General features: G+C 46.6%; 1 protein-coding gene across 1 annotated transcript in view; it reads right to left on the bottom strand.

The window, feature by feature from the left end:
• Window positions 1–9,727, bottom strand: part of RAB11FIP3 (RAB11 family interacting protein 3) — a 63,617-nt gene extending 53,890 nt beyond the window's left edge. Inside the window, exon 1 of the mRNA XM_085319409.1 lies at window positions 9,637–9,727. The gene's annotated coding sequence lies outside the window, so the exon portion shown is untranslated. The remainder of the gene's footprint in view (window positions 1–9,636) is intronic.
• Window positions 9,728–16,907: the final 7,180 nt, after the last annotated feature.

Genomic DNA, 16,907 nt, shown 5'->3' with positions numbered 1-16,907 from the left:
CTGGATGCAAGCATTAAGATGGTAACTCCTTTCAATACCTAAATTCCTAAAGTGCTTGCAAATTGTCATGGGAAGATGCTAGTATCTGTTATTCAGCACCCAGGGGTCTTCCTTGCCATTTCTCTTTCCACTGGCCATGTCACAAGCTAACGATGACTCATGTGAAGCTGAGGCTAAGAATCATTTCAAAGCAATCACTAAACCTCAGCAAGCGGTTCAGATCAGCATCATCTACCTACCTTCATGCAACAGGGGATCTACAGGTGGACTGGAAGGTTGGACAACAACTACACAGCCAAACACTTCCTATTGCAGCCAAGGCTCTAACACCAAAAGGTAAGTTGCAAAACCATCAGTCAAAACTACATGCAGGTCTGAAATCAAACACTAGAAGCAGCCAGCTTCCAGACCAGAACACAAGCTGTGTGGTGACCATGTGGAAAAGAAAATACAGGAAGGTAGAAGCTGGTGCAGCTGCCTCTAGTAGAGCTGTTTTGGAGCCCCTTTCCTTCCAAGCCCCTTGAAGGCTAGGCAGGTTAATAGGAAGATGCTCCTTAAAGTTCACATGATTAAACACCCTTCCCTGTTTTTCCCCTGAACTCACAACACTGCCAAAAAATTCCTTCTGAAACGAGCCAAATGATGTACTACATACCACTAAAGAGGAGGGGAACTATACTTTATTTGAAGTACTTTTCACTCAAATTGGCTTATGTAAAGAAAGTATTGCCCAGAGAGGGGAGGGAAAAAAAAAAGTAGCAGAGTCTTTTAAGGTCGTTTTTAAATCTTTCCTCCAGCGTAAGAGTCCCCATGGGAAGGAGGACAGTGTCAGAGACAGCCAATCSACCTTCCTCCTGCCACCCGAGAGAAGACAAAAAAAAAGTGACCTAACGCAGTAGTCAGAAGCCCCCCAAACTATGCAATGCAGACACCAGCAGGGACCATCAGCACCTAAGCTAATTCAATCACTGGGCTATAAGCTTTTATGAAACCTCACTTCAAGTTTTCAAGGGTTTTTGTTTTCTGCAAGGGAGCCCACCAAGTTATCTGTGTCAGATCATTCTCTTTCAGCTGAAAAGATGACAGTTTAGAAACACTACTACATTTGAAGCATTCGACCTTTTAAATTCAGCAGGACAATACCTGTTAGAATGGATCCAAAGGGACAAACAGTGTTGCCAAGACCTTACTGCTTAATAGAAGCATTTTTATAATAAGTTGTCATATTGTTTCTGCTGACTTCTCTATAACTATTGGCTGTGTTACAACCTAGATTCAAAATAAAACAGATTTCAGAAGCAAGGAAGTGGAAAAAGTTAGCTGAGAACTTGAGTCATGGCCTCAAAGTCACAAGAGCTCACGAAAGAGCACAAAAGCAAAGCAGCTCTGTGACGCACGTGGTGGGCTTCGAACAGGCAAAAATCCTTCAGCAGAGGTAGCTTCCGTGCAGTCCTGTACTATCTAACCTATTAATTCAGCACTGGTCACCTCATTAGCAGAAGTGCTTTCTCTTTGAAGGAGAAATAAGTTGCCCGGTTGCTAAATGGACAAATTTACAAGAGAAGCCTGCGCTCAGTTGGGAAGCAATGAGATCATTAAGCAGAAAGATATTTGAGGGACATGCACAACAGTTCGGGAGGAGAGACATGGCTTAGTGCAGACAGAAAGGGATCAAGGTCAAGAAGAAATCAGAAGTGTTCATCAGAATACCAGGGATGGTTTCTGCCAAGGTGACCTCTTAAGCTRGGCAATGTGCTACCCACTGGAGTTAGCCCAACCTGCTGCTCACACATCACAGCAGCCGTGCAATTACAACCAATTTCTCAGCAAAGCAGAGAAGCCGCATCACACRTCGCAGCAAAGAATAAGAGAAAACGTTTGAAAGAAACAAGCTTTTGCCACATCAATCTGTCAAAACGTCACAAGAGTACACTCACTGCATAGTCACAAGCCTCCAGGCCGTGAGAGTCAAGCGGTGTTCTCGGAGAAGCAGAAGTTGCAGATGAGTAATTATCCCTTCACTAATAGCACCAGATTGACTGGATTCCCAATGAGAAATTGTCTGACAGTTCTGGCTAGACAGCCTGTCCGGAGAGGCAGAACGACAGGCTGCATATATTCTTGCTACCTAAGCTTAGGAACCAAAATCCATTCATCATGGAAAATTCGACCTGACCCCTAGCCAAATATTTCTGGTGAAGATAGAGGAGACACTCCTCRGTTTCCTGGATGAGCCAAAAATCAATAATCTCTCACTCTGGAGCATATTCAAAACATCCAAACCTGCAAAACTAAAATACATAGGACTTGGACCATGACCATCACCCACCTGCAGTCCCCGGCACAACACAACCTTCTTCCCTACCTGCCAAGTGACAAGCTAGCCCAATGCTCTCAAAAGGATTAGTAGCAACAGATGTGGAACAAAACAACATACTATTACGCAGGAAGGAAAAATATGGAGAAATATTCTGACAGCAGATGGATTATGAGAAAAGTCTATTTTGTAACACAAGTTTACGCTTGGTTTTAGTCCTCTTTTCCACAGAGAAGAGAGCTCTAAGAGTCTCTGAGGCTCTAATAAAACAATATTCTGCATTTTTTTTTTAATATTAACCATCTCCAAGAAAATAAGTAGTCTCTGTACTGCCTTCTCTTCTCCTTTGCCAGGGGAAAATGGTTTCTTTTAGGTTCAAACTTGGCCCTTTCAACTTCAGTTTAAACTCACTCCAACCTGCCCTTGTCCGGCTTAGGTTATGATCAGAGAGCCTAAGCAGTCACCACAAGCTTATTTTACTTCATCAGAACAACACGGGGAAGTCCCTGGTTATCCTCCCTACTCATCTGCAATTTGTTTTTTGTTTGTTTTTTATTTTCTTTGCCAGGAAATCAGGCAGTAATGCTTTCCCTCACAAGGAATCGTGTATAAATAACGACACTTTGGACATTTGATCGCAGATAAATGCTCACCATGATAAGTGAAGGGCAGCTTTGCATTAATATGAACTAAAGGAATTCCTCTAGGGTTTGGGGGGAGGGTTCTTCCTCCCGGCCCCCCCTTTCCATTTTGGACCTGGAGCCTGTTACACTCCAACAGTGACAGGATGCAGTCAGATTTCTCTGGCATATGCCRTCAAAAAAAATTCATAAAGAAAGAATTCTCAAAATTGCGGGAGATTCTTGTGCAAATCCACCTCGTTCTTTCGGACCCCGAGGGTCGCTAAGCCTTAGCAGCAGTTCTACGGCAGCACGTCCGCGTAATTCGCTGCCATCCCTATTCCAGGGTTGTGATAAGGCCTACAGACATAGTTTCTACAACGCTCCTGCGCTTCTCGTCAAAGTAGGTCAATGCAGCATGTCATCTGCGAGGTTGCTTTTGGGAAGACACCCTCCCCGCTCAGGCATGGCRCACAGATAGTAGGCCAGCTTCAGGCCTGATGTAACAGCTCACCACGCTGCCAAGTTACAAAAAAATAACCCCAATTGTTTATTTGAATTAAAAGGCAGATGCAAACAAAAATCCCCAMCCCACCGCACATTTTTCATGAGCCAAAACTGCCTTTCCGCATGCACCCTCCCCCCCCCCATTAGCATTTGGGTTGTTTCTCTACAACATTATAGCAGAAGTAAACAGTTGCTCGAGAGGGCTTGAGCACAGCATGGTCTGGCAGTCGTGCTCATCGCTGCTCCAGGCCTCGGCCAGGAGAGGACACGCTTCGCAGCGGAGCGGCGTGGGCTTCTTCCCCGCCTCTGCAGCCACAGCTCGCGTTCTGAACAAGAGCAAACAGCTACCGACGCTCATCCCAATGCCACTGCTCATGCGGCCGCACGAGGGCCACAAGGGGCCTTGCCATCCTCCGGCCCCAGCACCCTCCGCTCTGCTCTGCGGCAAGGATGCAGAAGCCATGGCAGGAGAACAAGCAGCTATCGAGAATAAGTGTGGAAAACCAAGCTACATTTGCAGAGGTAGGCACCTAAGTAGGTATGGCTTTCAGGGCTTTCCCTTTCTTACCCTTCAACCTCTTGAAATGAAGGGTTTGGCAACAGGCATCTGAGGAAGCATGGCCTTCGAGAAGATGCTAGGGGTCCTCAGAGCAGGAGGAAGTTTGGCTACTCTTCTCCAGACAGCCCTGCACGAGACACGCAGCATTTCACAGGAGAACGCCTCCGTGCCCATGCTGACATACGCGGTCATCTCCTTTCAGACACGTCTCCGCAGGAGACGGACAGAGACACCTCACACCATTTCGACCAGCAGGGCATCACTGATGCCGCTCACCACGTTACAGCCCAGTGCATGACCCTCCTAACTTCTCCCTCCCAGCCAGTGAGGCGAGTTAAACAGACTCAGTTGAGGACCCTTGCATACCATCACGTGGGGGCCCCGCAGCTGCCAAGAACAAGTGCTGAAGTGCCAATACTTCAAGAGAAAGCTAAGTTCAGTCCTCCTGAGAAAGGCTTGGCCTTTTCCGTACCTAGCAGAACAGGTCAGACCGGGACTACACAGGCTCCCAACTTGACCGGCAACGTCACCGCGCTGTACAGATCCTGCTTTGTTGTGGGACAGGAGAGCTCGATCTACAAAGAACAGCGCTACAAAGAACAGCAAAGGGATTTTTTCCCCCTTTAAGTACATACATAGGTTTCAACATGACATACAAGCCCTCACTTCTCTCAGGGGTAGAATTAACACTTATGTCTATTAACCCCTTAACCCAACAAGCAGCATAGGCCAGGGAAGGGCAAGATGCAATGCAAAAAGAAAAAAGATGCAGAAAACGCAATCAGAGCAATTCTGACTTTATTCTTGCTTCTGAATCGAGACTGATTTCCCATTCAGGGCAGCCTCTGTTCTCTGAATGACAGCTGTAAACAGAGGCATCTGTTCTAGCTTCAGGCAGCAAATGAGCTGCCTCCTGAACGGGTGACAGTTTAGCCAGGGCTAGGAAAGGCAAGACCAACAAGAAACGCAGCAACGCTGCCTAAATAAAGCGATCAGTGGCTCTGAAGGTAGGAATTGCTTCCATCAGTGCCAGATACGCACGAAGTTATTAGTCAAACGTGCATGCAAGATCTCACTCTATCTGCTGAGCTTTAGTTAAAAACTTTCCTTTATAAAAGGAAAAAAAAAACCACAGCAAATGTCTTAAATATTAATTCGGGCCTAGGTATCCTCCCCCCAACAGAAATGTGCTTGGATGTTACCAGTAGGTTGTTGCAAGTCCTGCCATATTCAGAGCATTAGCCTGGAAAAATGAACACTGAAGAGCCACAAAAACACAGCATCAGAAAATAATTACTGAATTGGAAATGTGTAAGGGAATGCAAGTTTTGGCTTCTGGAATTATCCCTGTGCAATGAAAGCTTTAATTTTGTGTAGCAAAAGCCATCTGCAATGCAGATCTTAAAGGAAAAAAGACACACACAAAGTAAACAGCGGTTTATGTTACCAGACGGAGCCAGGTATCTGATGTACTCCGCACTTCAAACACGATGCGGAGCCAGAGCAGAGCTGTGTCACAAGGGCAGCAGTCAGCCTGGCTCTTAATTTCTTAATTCAGAGCCACTGCGTGCCGTGTCTGGCGGTCTCATGCGGACGTTGAGCGGTTCACGGCCGTGATCTGAACAGAGATGTCATCTAGCACCACCAGACGCAGGGGCGTCTCAGAGATGCCAAACGAGTAAGGAACTAGTGCAGTGCAGGTGCTGTATCCCCCCGAGCGGGGGACACGGCTCCATTTCAAGCAAGGCTGGAGAGCACACGAACAACGCATGGGTTAGCAATGCAAGGATAACAACTCAAAACTGATCTGCAGTTCTCTTTGGACTTGCAAGCTTTTAAGATGCAACACCAATAGCTTTCGTTCAGCAGGAGGGCTAAAGGCATGCTTTTCCCCCCACCCAGGGAAAAAAGGATTCTTGAAGTGGCACCCAGCTGCAAGAACCACACCGAGCACCTGGAGATGCAGAAACTGAGGGCTGCTCGCCACAACAGATCTTTGACCTCCTCGAGTTCGCACCAGCGCCAGCTGCGACTAGCAGCTGTGCAGCGCTCTTACGCAGGGTCTTTCAGCTCGCCTGCCCGCGCGGTGCCAGGCCGGCCAGCCTCGGCCAGCGCCGCGAGCGCTGCCCGGCCGCCCTGCCCTGCCTCATTCCACCGCCCCGCGCTGGTCCTCCCAGCCTCGCGCTTGGAAAGCTCTCAAATGCCTTTGGTAAACCGAGCACACTCCTCCTGCTCAATGCCTCCTACTCAGCCCGACAGGGATATCTCCCCCGAAACGCAGCGCGTGAGCTCAGCACAGCCGCCAGCTCCTGAACCTGCACCAGCTGCCCTCCTTTGAGGGGGGTTCCAGGTATTGCACCCCAGTCCCGCTCCTGCCAAGAGCCTGCAGCTCCTGCAAACAGGAGCTCCGTTACAGCTTCCAGGTTTGGATGCTGGCTCTGGAGACTTATTTTCCGTCTTTCCAAATCCAAAGAGCTTTTTAGCTGAAGCATTTGAAAAGATTTGACTCTTTCCATTCTCAGGCCCTCCCCTGAGCTCGTAAACACATCTCTTTCTCAGGGCACACACTGTCCGCACCCAACACACAGAAGTGCTTTTGTTAAGGGCTCAGAATCCAAGGCAGAGCAGGCAAACAAGGCCACGAGCTGCAGGAATGCATCCTCCTCTAGGTTAGCCAATGGTAATTTGAACCGACACCGACAGTCCTTTCCCTGCATACAGCAGGGTACCTGCACAGAGCCCATCCCCTATGCAAAGCTTGTGGTGTTTTGTCTTTCCATCCCTCCTCCCCCCCCCCCTTTTTTTTTTAATAAGACAGATGTTTTGGATCAGAGCACAAGTGTTAACTACACGGTGTTTTCGATTATTACTTTTGAGTTCCAGTAAAAACATTGGTCGGCTACAAACAGGAGATATTTAATATGTCCTACTGGATGTTGAGATGCATTCACAAAAAAAAGTGTTTGAAACTTCAGAGGTTAAGTGCACTGACAGAAAAAGAAACCTGCTTGTGAACACTCCTTGTGATTTGTCCACATCTAGCTATGGTTGATTTTATATACATATTTCCCATTTGTCAGCTAAATCGCCCTGCAGCAGCTCCCGCATTAAGCACGCAGCAGACTAGAGCTGCTCCTTGGACCAGCCATCTTGACTTCACATCACCGACTACCACACTACTGCGCTGTTCCAGTGGTCGCTTCCTTACCATAAGGCAAGGCACTTTACTCCTGGTAGCTTGCATACTAATCCTAACACCTGTTTCTTACAGAGAAGATCCCCAATCAGCTCTAGCTGCTAAGCAGAGCCAGATGCAGTGCAGTCACTCTCAACTTCTTTTCCTTGGCAGGATGACTAGGAAGAAGTCCCAGCTTGCTGATGGTACCTAGGTGCACCACAGGTTCTTGGGCTGTGGATTCCCCAGGCATTACAGACCTTACCTAGGGTCCTTAGGCACACTCTAACGTACTCAAGTCAGCATCCTCTCCATTACTTTATCAGCATTTTGATCTTTACAATACAAGGACCTTAAGTTTCACTTTTCAAAGTTATTTATCTTCCCCAGCTCACCACCACTGTTCCACGATTTCCTTCTCTGCTTTGCTATTTACATATTGCAGGACTGGCCAACCTTCCAGGCACAAATCACACACCAGATTTAAAGCAAACAGAGCAGGGAGCAGAAGGAGGACAAGGGTGTCCGAGGAACTGCACCACCCCATTACAAGGAAGGGCTGGTACAGAGCAGAGGGTTAGGAGCTCAGCCAGCACCCAACTACATACAGGGTTCTACCAGAGCATACACCTCTGAGCTAGCGTGCACAGTCAAACGGGTCTACTTCGGTTTTGTTTTTGCAGTTACCCCCAGTCAGCTCCAAGACCTGGCAGAAACCCCAGAACAGCTAAGAACAGTAAGAAATCCCAGTAACAGCTACAAATCTCAGGTCAGGTCTCCCTTCGATGACTGACTGAACTACAGACTACCAGCAAATGCAACAGAGTCATAAAAAGCCAGGCTAATTAACAAAGCCATGTTAAAGACATGCCCAGCAGCAAGCATAGCCTTTTTTTCCTTTACAAAGAGATAATCAATACCAACTCTCTCAACAGCAGCAATAAATCCTCAAGATCATTTCAACAAACAACTGCTCAGCTCTTAAAACTCAAAAGAAACCCTCTGTACTCTACTCCGCATTTCTTTTATAGATGTGCAATGTTAGAGTGCTTTGCCTTTCTTAAGCACAGTAAGAAATGCATAGCAATCTCTTCAGAGTTTAATAAATAGTGGTCTTAAAAGCTTCGTCTGGACCCGTTTTTTCCATTCAATTAATAAAACACAACACTAGAGCAATGAATTATTAAAGAGAAAGAGAAGCCAGCGCTTTCAGAAACAAGCTGTTCTCCAATAGCCATTTATTACAAATTAATAGCATGTCGCATTTCCTGCTACACCACAAGATCTCAAAAATCTGCTGCACTATCAAGCCGCAACAGCCAGAACTTGGGAGCTGCCATTAAGCACTATAGTCCTAGTTGTACAAGGAAGAGCCGAGTACAAATGAGCAGGGAGGGAGGGCGGGTGGAGGAACCGTTCTACACAGAAACCAGAGTCACTCCTACTTCTGAGCATTTTTTCTACTCGAGAAACAAGATGCTTTGTACAAGAATATCAGTCTTTTCACACCTTTGCTGGTGTTGATGCTCAAAAACATGCTCAGTCTGCAGGGCTGACAAAACAGTGCGTGTTCTTTGCTGTGCGAAAGCAGCAACGAAGTTTACGACAAGTATTACTGTAAACAAAGTTATTGACTAATGGCAAAGGCATCATGTGACAACTGACTGCACATCTTAGATTAAATGTGCTCAACATCATGCTCCCAATATTTTTTCATAATCTATTCTTAACAGCACACTTGCCCCAAAAATGCACCTCTAAACACTCGTATTAGAGATCAATCCCCTGAAAAAGCACCATCAATTTTTTTTTTTTTAGCAAAGCAATGCAAGTGCCAACCAACCAGAAACATACTTAACATTTCACCAAACTATTGCTCTGGAAGCACATGAAATAATCGCATCAAGAGCAACATCAGCATTGTCACTGGCCTGTTTGTTTAAACATGACCAGTGAGTTCAAAGCTCTTATTTCATGTGCTTCTTACCAGGAATCACTTGGTCATGCTGATCCTCCCAACAGCTGGAGTCAAGGCAAATGCGTTAGTGCCCAGAGTCTAGAATACTACACCCTACTGCAGTCAGACAGACATCTAGGGCAGGGTGTCAGCAAAGAGTCACTGTTCTGTTATGGCAGCCAACTCCCACAAAACTGTAGGTGACAGCAGATACCAAACAGGAAGGGATTTTCCCCTCAATGGCTTTTCTGTTTCCAACATATATTTAGGAAGAAACTTTACTGATAAATAGGAAAATATGCAACCAGCACCACAACTGTGGTATTACCTTTGGCAAACCCAATTATTCCCCCTTGCTCTCTGCCCAAGACACCAAGAAAGGACACTCAGAAAACCCAGCCCAGCTTGTTTTCACCGAGCAGCTTGTCAGCTCAGTTAACCCTTTTGGTGTTACGTTTTAGTGTCTTTCTGTCCTCATTCACAGCACAATGGCAAACTCACCTCCATTTTTGATAGCTCTGATCCCTCGATGGAAGTCTTCAAAGCTGATGACTCCAAGTCCACTCGGATCAAGGTACTTCGTTAGGTCCTTTACCTGTAATCATAAAAGCAGCATTACCCTTCAGAAAGTTCTTTTCCAGACACTAAAGAAAGCTCAAAGAAACATCTTTTAACAAATTCCTCCTTCCCTCCTCTTCTTCCATGAAAAGAGATTCAAGCTAATGTCAAACTGCTCAAACTGACACCAAATAGCAGCAGTTCTCACTAAAGGGAGGATAAGTAATCGCTCCTAGACTAAGCAGTAGTTTCAGGGCCAGTCTGGAAACGTGGGTCAGTGCAGTATTTCTTGTAATGTGATCATTTCTGCCCAGCTTTTGTTTCTCGTGCTGGGGGTTTTCTTTTGTTGCTGTTTTATTTAAAGAGGTCCTATCTTAATTGGGAAAGCTCGTTAATAGACTGCCCAGTAGGAAGCTCCAATTAACAGGCTTCAGCAATAATGAACTGCTCCATGTTACATATTTAGGCCTTATAACTGAAACATTTTCACAATTAGACAATGCTCAAGGAGGCGGGAAAAAAAAAAATCAGATCAGCTAGCGAGAATTAGGATGCGGGTATAGAAGCAGACACACACAAGGAGCAAGAGACGTTTCCGAAATCCAGCAAGGATTATTTTGGCACTTCAAACAGAGCAGCTACAATCAGAGGGCAAAACCAAAGTCGTTCCTCGCAGTGCAAACAAAGACTTCAAAAAGGTGCGTTCAGCTCCTTCCAGGCTGCTGCAAGGCCCTCCCTTCCCAGCAGCCTTCATGCAGCAGCTAGCTTGCAGACCGCTGAAACAATTAAGACATCTTCCTGCCTCCCTTTTTTTTAAGCAAATTCTAATTTCAAGAGATACTGAGGCACCTTCAAATATTTTAGAGCCACATCCTTTAGATCAAGGAGCAATCCAAGGAAGAAGCAGCATTTAAGAGTTGGGAAAAAAGGGCATCACACAGCTGGTTTTGTACTTGAAAAGTGCCCTCACCCAACGACACGCGTTGACCTTTCCTCCTCTGCCACAGCTGACATACAGGAGAAAGTCTTCAGGCACTTTGTAGTGCTGAATTTGTTCAGCTCTCGTGAGCACGAACTCATTGCAGAGCCCTTCCACGGCACTCGGGCAATCTCCTGTTTTTGTCTGAGCCACCACCTTTCGGCCAAGATCATCGAGCCTTTTATTTCAAGGATGGAAACAAGCACCTTGCATCTAAAAAGATATTTTTAACATCTAAATCAAGGAGGACAAAAGTAGAGCCCGTATCTAAACAGCACCGAGTGCAGCTGAGTCCAGCTGCGTTGTGCAGAGCCATCTGTCTCATCAGCACATCAGAGGTTTCCTTCTTGTTTGCTTTTGTTTTTCCTTAAGAAACCCAGTTCTGTGTTTATACAGGAAAAGAAACATCCACGTAATCACATCTGCAACATGCGAGCAGAGCTGCCTGCGGTCCACTCGCATGTTCACGTGATTTCCAACCTGCGGGGGGAGGTTGCGTGGGGGAAACGCCAGGAGAAGAGTCTTGGCTTCAGAAATCCCACCTCCCGGAGCAACAGCGAGCGTCCTGCCAGCGCAGAGGAAGCAGCAGGGCATGGGCCACAAATACCAAGGTGTGCACCTCAAAACTCAAGAGACGAAAAACGCCCAAACCACCCCGGCATGACACAGCTTTGCCTGCCCATCAGCTTACCCTGTTGTGAACGGGGAGGAGAAAGCAAGAGCACCATTTCCAGTTTGGTGGGGAATGCTAGTTTTGGGGGTAGGTTGGTTGTTTTTTCTTTTCGGTAGACCGATAACAGCAGAACTGCTGAACTTGCACGGCACACTGACTCGAATGAGTCACACTTCTTGTATGTCAAACAGAGGTACTTCAGAATCACACACACAACTCACGGGAACGTGGCAGCTCCAGTTAATGCACCCGGCAGATTAGAGCTCAAAAGCTGCAAGTAACTTGCTGCAAGTCACCTACATATTTAAATTAAAATATTTCAACTCCACCCCACCTTTTTTTTTATTAAGCAAAACTTCACAGCGCTGAAGTTACAGATGCACACAAATGCCACACAACTCCCGAAGTAGTTTAAGTACCCTGTAATATGCCTGTGCTGACCCAGATCTGCATGTACTTGCTGCTCAGGTTTAAAACAACCTCTGACCATAAAATACCTGATCAAGACAAAGGTCCAGTAACCAGACTCTGAAGTGCCAAATAATTTCTGACAATCAGGAAGAGCTCACAAAACAAGGAGGACAAGAACATAAACACCTCCCCGGGCCCACCTAGCACCCATTCTGCCTGGGTGAGGCTGTCTACAGCACAGCCAGGCCCTGGGGACCTCCTGGCATCCAACTAAGCATTGGCAGCTGCCAGATGGTACCTCCCTGCTTCATCCTTCTGGTGGCCACAGATCTGTCCAAGGACTGTTTGAACCTGCCACTTGCCTCCAGAGCCTCTGCAGCAGCAAGTCCCAGGAGCTCAGTGCCTTCTCTGTACAGGAGAACCATCAACTCTTTAAACTTCTCTCTGGCTTGTTTATCAAGGGTCTCCTAGCCCTACCACCACAAGGTGTGGTGAGGTGCAAAGCGTGATCACCCTTGTAATCTTATGTACCTTGATCATATACCCTCTCTCCTACCCAAAGGGTCCCGAGCCCTTCTCACTTTCTCCTTGATCATTTTAATGCAGTTGCTCCATCTCCTTGATCATTTTAATTGTTCTTCTTGTACCCTCTCTAGCTCCCCCTCCCCCACACACACATCCTTTTTGAGGATGAAAACCAGAACTGCACACAGTACTCAAGATGGGGATACATCAAGATTTCAAGCAATGCCAAGCAGAGGCCCTCTGCATTATTCCCAGTACCCTTCCTCAGGAGGCCCACCACCTTTTGGCTGTCATAGCTCAGATAAAATCGTAACAGGAAGTGCCCGTGACAACTCCAAGATCTCTCTCCAGAACTGTCACTGCCAATTTCTTCCATTTCTTCATTCTGATGACTAACCTAAAAAACAAATCCTATCTTATCAGAAAAGTTGGAAAACTCACGAGTGATGGCTAAATATAGTTTTGGATTAGCAAATCTGTTAGACAGTTTGAAAGTTACAGATTTGTGTTTATCTGAAAACAAATTTATCTGCACTAACTTGGATAGGAGTAGAACAGTCAACACCCCACTCCTGTTAGCTCAAACCCAAAAGTTAACACTCCAATACTAAACACATGCTGATGTAAAACAAACAGATGAGCAAGAAACATTCAAAATAGAGGTTTTGCTTAAAGTGTTCGTAGCTCATTACGAACAACTTCCTCTTGAAGAGGAAAGAGCAGCTAGAAACAGAGGATTAAGAGCAAAGAGGATGACTTAGTTTAAATAGCTAATTTAAATTCCAGTTGAAACCAAAAGATTTATACTACTTGAAGTCAATCTACCTTGAGCTGAAAACAGACAGAAATCTGCAGAAGCAAAATACCACAGCAGGAACTAAGGAAGCAACTCTGCCAGCCCCCATGGCAAGGATGGGGCTCAGCCTGCAGACCAAAGCCAGAACAGGCTATGGGCATGAGAGCCATACAAGAGCTCTCTCAGAGGTGGTGAAAACTGGCTAATCAAGGCAACATGGACTTCAAGAGCCTAGTCAGCAAGCTGCATCTAGCATCATCTCATAAGCAAGATCAAAGATAGACGTGCACACAGACCCAAGAACACCGTAGCTGAATTAATACACTTTCCATCTCGTTGACCATCTCACCTCTGAATTTCATGCACCCACTCACATGCTATGATACAGGCCTTGAAGAGTCGGATGCCTGAAATGCTCTCCTATGCCTAAAGATCATGAAAATTCCTGTACCCTTCAGCAGAGAAAAATGATCATGAGAAGGTACTGCAGCATCTATTTTGCACAAGCACTGATTCTCCGCCTTCTCAATAAGCAAGTACTAAGGATCTGCAGGCAAGTGATACGTGGCTGCACTCAACTAGTTTGAGCCTCTGTAGAGATCTGCCAGGGAGAGGGAAAGGGAAGCAGATTGGGGAGGAGGAGGAAGGTCATCTTACATCTCAAGAACAGAGCAAGAACTGCTTATTACACCAACCACATTAACATGTCATCTTCTGTATTCAAGAGCTCTTCATATTGGAAGGGTGTTTTGCCTTCCAAAAATAACAAGATTTGCTGCCAAACACCACCCATGTCCATGAACCCCTTCTGACCAAGCCACCGCCGGGTACGTATGCCAGTACGATGGATTAGCGTTGCACCGCCTGTTAACGGCTTTACAAAGATGGGGAGCACACAAAAAAATTCTTTTCTTTGAAGCAGTTAAGTTTGGCAAATGATTTCTCAAGCCTCAGCTAAACCAACAGTGACAACTCCAAATTCAAGTTAACACAAATGTTTGGCAGCTGCAAAACGGAAGATTTCCTGGGAGATGAGGGATTCTCCAGCTGCAAGTGCCCCTGTCAAACAGGTTGGGGGAAAGGGAAAGGAAGCTCAACGCCTTTCCCCCCCCTCCAATCTCATTGATGCTCCATGTTTCCACCATGTGGTGGATAGATTCAATACAGCAAGTGCAGTGGATGTTTTAAGCAATGGTCTCGCAAGGAAGGGAAGGCTGTGATCACCAGCTGATGTGTTCCTCAGCCTCTAAGCTTGCCAGAAGTTTTCATTCATGCTCTGACAGAGACTGACTTAAGTCAGGTTCCAAGAAGAGGTTTGTTCAAGGGGCAAGGTGAAAGCAAGAGATTCCCAGTGACCACTGGAGTCAGTGATCTCATATAACACAGCTCAAGACAGGCCAGCTAGCAGGCTGCACCTCTCACCCCTGACTTGCACCCCTGCATTCTGAGACATGCAGAGGTAAGCAAAGATTAAGATACTTTTGCCTTGAAATTGTGATCTCCCTTCTTTGGGAGGGATTGATCCCGTGGTTCCTTGGTTTTCTGAGCTATAGGACAAGCACCAACATAAATCACAGGAAAGTGAGTGAGGATGAAAACTGGAAGATACCAGATCTGTTGTGCTTGACAGGTAACTACCCAGGCTTGGTTTCTTATTTGCTGCTGCGGAGCTGGGGGGAGGATGAAAGAAGAAGGCACAAAGGCAGGGAATATAACTCAGTAGTATTTAAGAGCTATGAAAAGGCATGTCTCCTGTTAACACACTGTGCTACCTTGAACTTAACTACCCTAAGAGGGCCAACCACACGGATTACATGCAAAATGAACCTAGGAACTGGGGAGAGCTGTGAGCAAGAGACCTGTTGAGATAAGAAACTCCACACAGGAGACTAAGCAAGAGCCTGAACATTGTCTGAACTTGGCATCTGGCTCAGTACGTTTTGCCCAGTTGAGCAATCAACAAGGACAGACTAGTTCCTTCGGGGAAAAGCTCACAAAACCAGTAGGCCCAGTCCAGATTTTGACTGGGCCACAAAGAGGGCACTTATTGCTGGCTGGGACTTATTTTAACCCCAAAGCAACAGTCAAACCACTAACACAACCACCAGAGGAAGACCTTCACCCAGGAACTCATCACTGTATTTTGACCTGATGGCAGCAGCCAAAGCTGGCTGGAGGCTGTTGCAAAAAGCAGCAGCAGCCTGAGCTGTTCAAAAAACACTCATATTTCACTTTATAGAAACCACTTCTACAAAAATACAAAGGTTTAACCCAGAACAAGAACATTTAGGCACTCAACCTGGAGCTTTGAGGAAAATTGCTCAGAGCAAGGATTGGGTGGGCGCCCCTGCCTCAGCCAGGCATTGCAGCAGTGAGGCTGCGGTGTAGAGAAAATACGTGGTCACATACGCATACACCACGGCCAGGTCCCGTTACCAGGGGCCTCCGCTGCTAGCTGCCCGTTCCAGCAGACCAAGCTGCTCACTCAAGCCCGCGATGACATCAGCGTACGGAGAGTTGTCAGAACAAGGCATGGACCAGGGTAGGGGAAAGACCATCACACGCTTCACAGCTCAGAGGAGTGGAGCTCTCCGAAGGAGGGGTTAGAGGGAACAGTGAGCCCCCGGACTCCAGCCACCTCCACAGACCCTCAGTCTCACACATTCATTACCACCTCCCTGCTCAGCCATCAGTCTCAGCAGGAAGGCAGGTGGGGGGAACCATACTCTCCCAAAACAAGTATCCCAGGCGACTCCAACAGACAGATTTAAGGACCTTGCCCTTGCCTCTTCCGCTTCAGAAAAGGGAGCCTTTGCGGTCAAGTTTAACACGGAGCAAGGCAGCACCAGGCAGGGAAGCAGGGTCTGTGCTAGTCAAGCTCCTGCTTCCAGAGGGCGGCTTTCGTTCCGGTGCCGTTGAGGGAAATCTGAGGAAGGCAAGCAGCCATCCCTCCCTTCTGTGGGCAAGGACCTCAAGTATGCAGAAGAGGAAGCAAGTAAATGCGGCCTTTCAACATTTCTGTTAACAGGCCAGAAAGGTTTCCAAAGTGTTTATGTAGCTGTTTAATCAGCTTCTTTGCAAGTCACAGTGCACGCTAACATCGTTCCCCACGCATCTGGAGGTTCTGCTTGAATGAAAACTCCGAAGTGTTACAAAGAGAAAATAAAACTTCACTTTTAATCCAACTGCTGAGCTTTTTCTATTAGCCTCTACTTTAAATTTCCTCCAGCTGTACCACTCTCCCCTTTGCTGCCGGCACTCTGCTGCTTGGATCTCAGCCCAGTTCAGTGCAAGGCTCCATGCTAATTTAAACATGCCCAAAGCTGGCTTGTATCTTCTGTTTGGCCTTAAAAAAAAAAAAGAAAGCCCACACACCAAACCACCTCTTTTCATTTGAAGTCTCTGGATCGGAGCAGCCTGGTTTGCGAGGGTCTATTTACAGGCAGCCTGCTGTGTCCGGCAGTACCGCGTCTGTCTACTTCGTACTGCAGATAAGGGTCTCAGGGAGACAACACATGGGATTAGAGAAGCAGACACCTGCCAGGCAGTATCTGCCGGGAGCACCAGCTCACCCTCTCTGCCTGTTTACAATCTGGAGTTTCAATCAAAGGAAAAGACAAAACAAGTCCCAAACTCACTGGGTCACGAGGCAGAAAGCAGGATGAGTCTGTAGCCTGCAAGGCTTTTTGGAGACCAATTTCTGCACAATTATTTGTAGAGTCCTTTAAATTTAACCTCAGGGTAGTTGCCAGCTCTATTTTAAACAGAGAAAAGGGTCATTTAACAAACCTTTAAATTATCAGGTTCCAGATCAATTCTGTGTATATGGG

Source organism: Rhea americana, unplaced genomic scaffold (genome assembly GCF_003343005.1).
Source record: "Rhea americana isolate MKP2758 unplaced genomic scaffold, rheAme1 scaffold_588, whole genome shotgun sequence".
NCBI classification, from domain to species: domain Eukaryota; kingdom Metazoa; phylum Chordata; class Aves; order Rheiformes; family Rheidae; genus Rhea; species Rhea americana.
The sequence above is the reverse complement of the archived record's forward strand: the minus strand, read 5'-3'. Positions and strand labels throughout refer to the sequence as shown.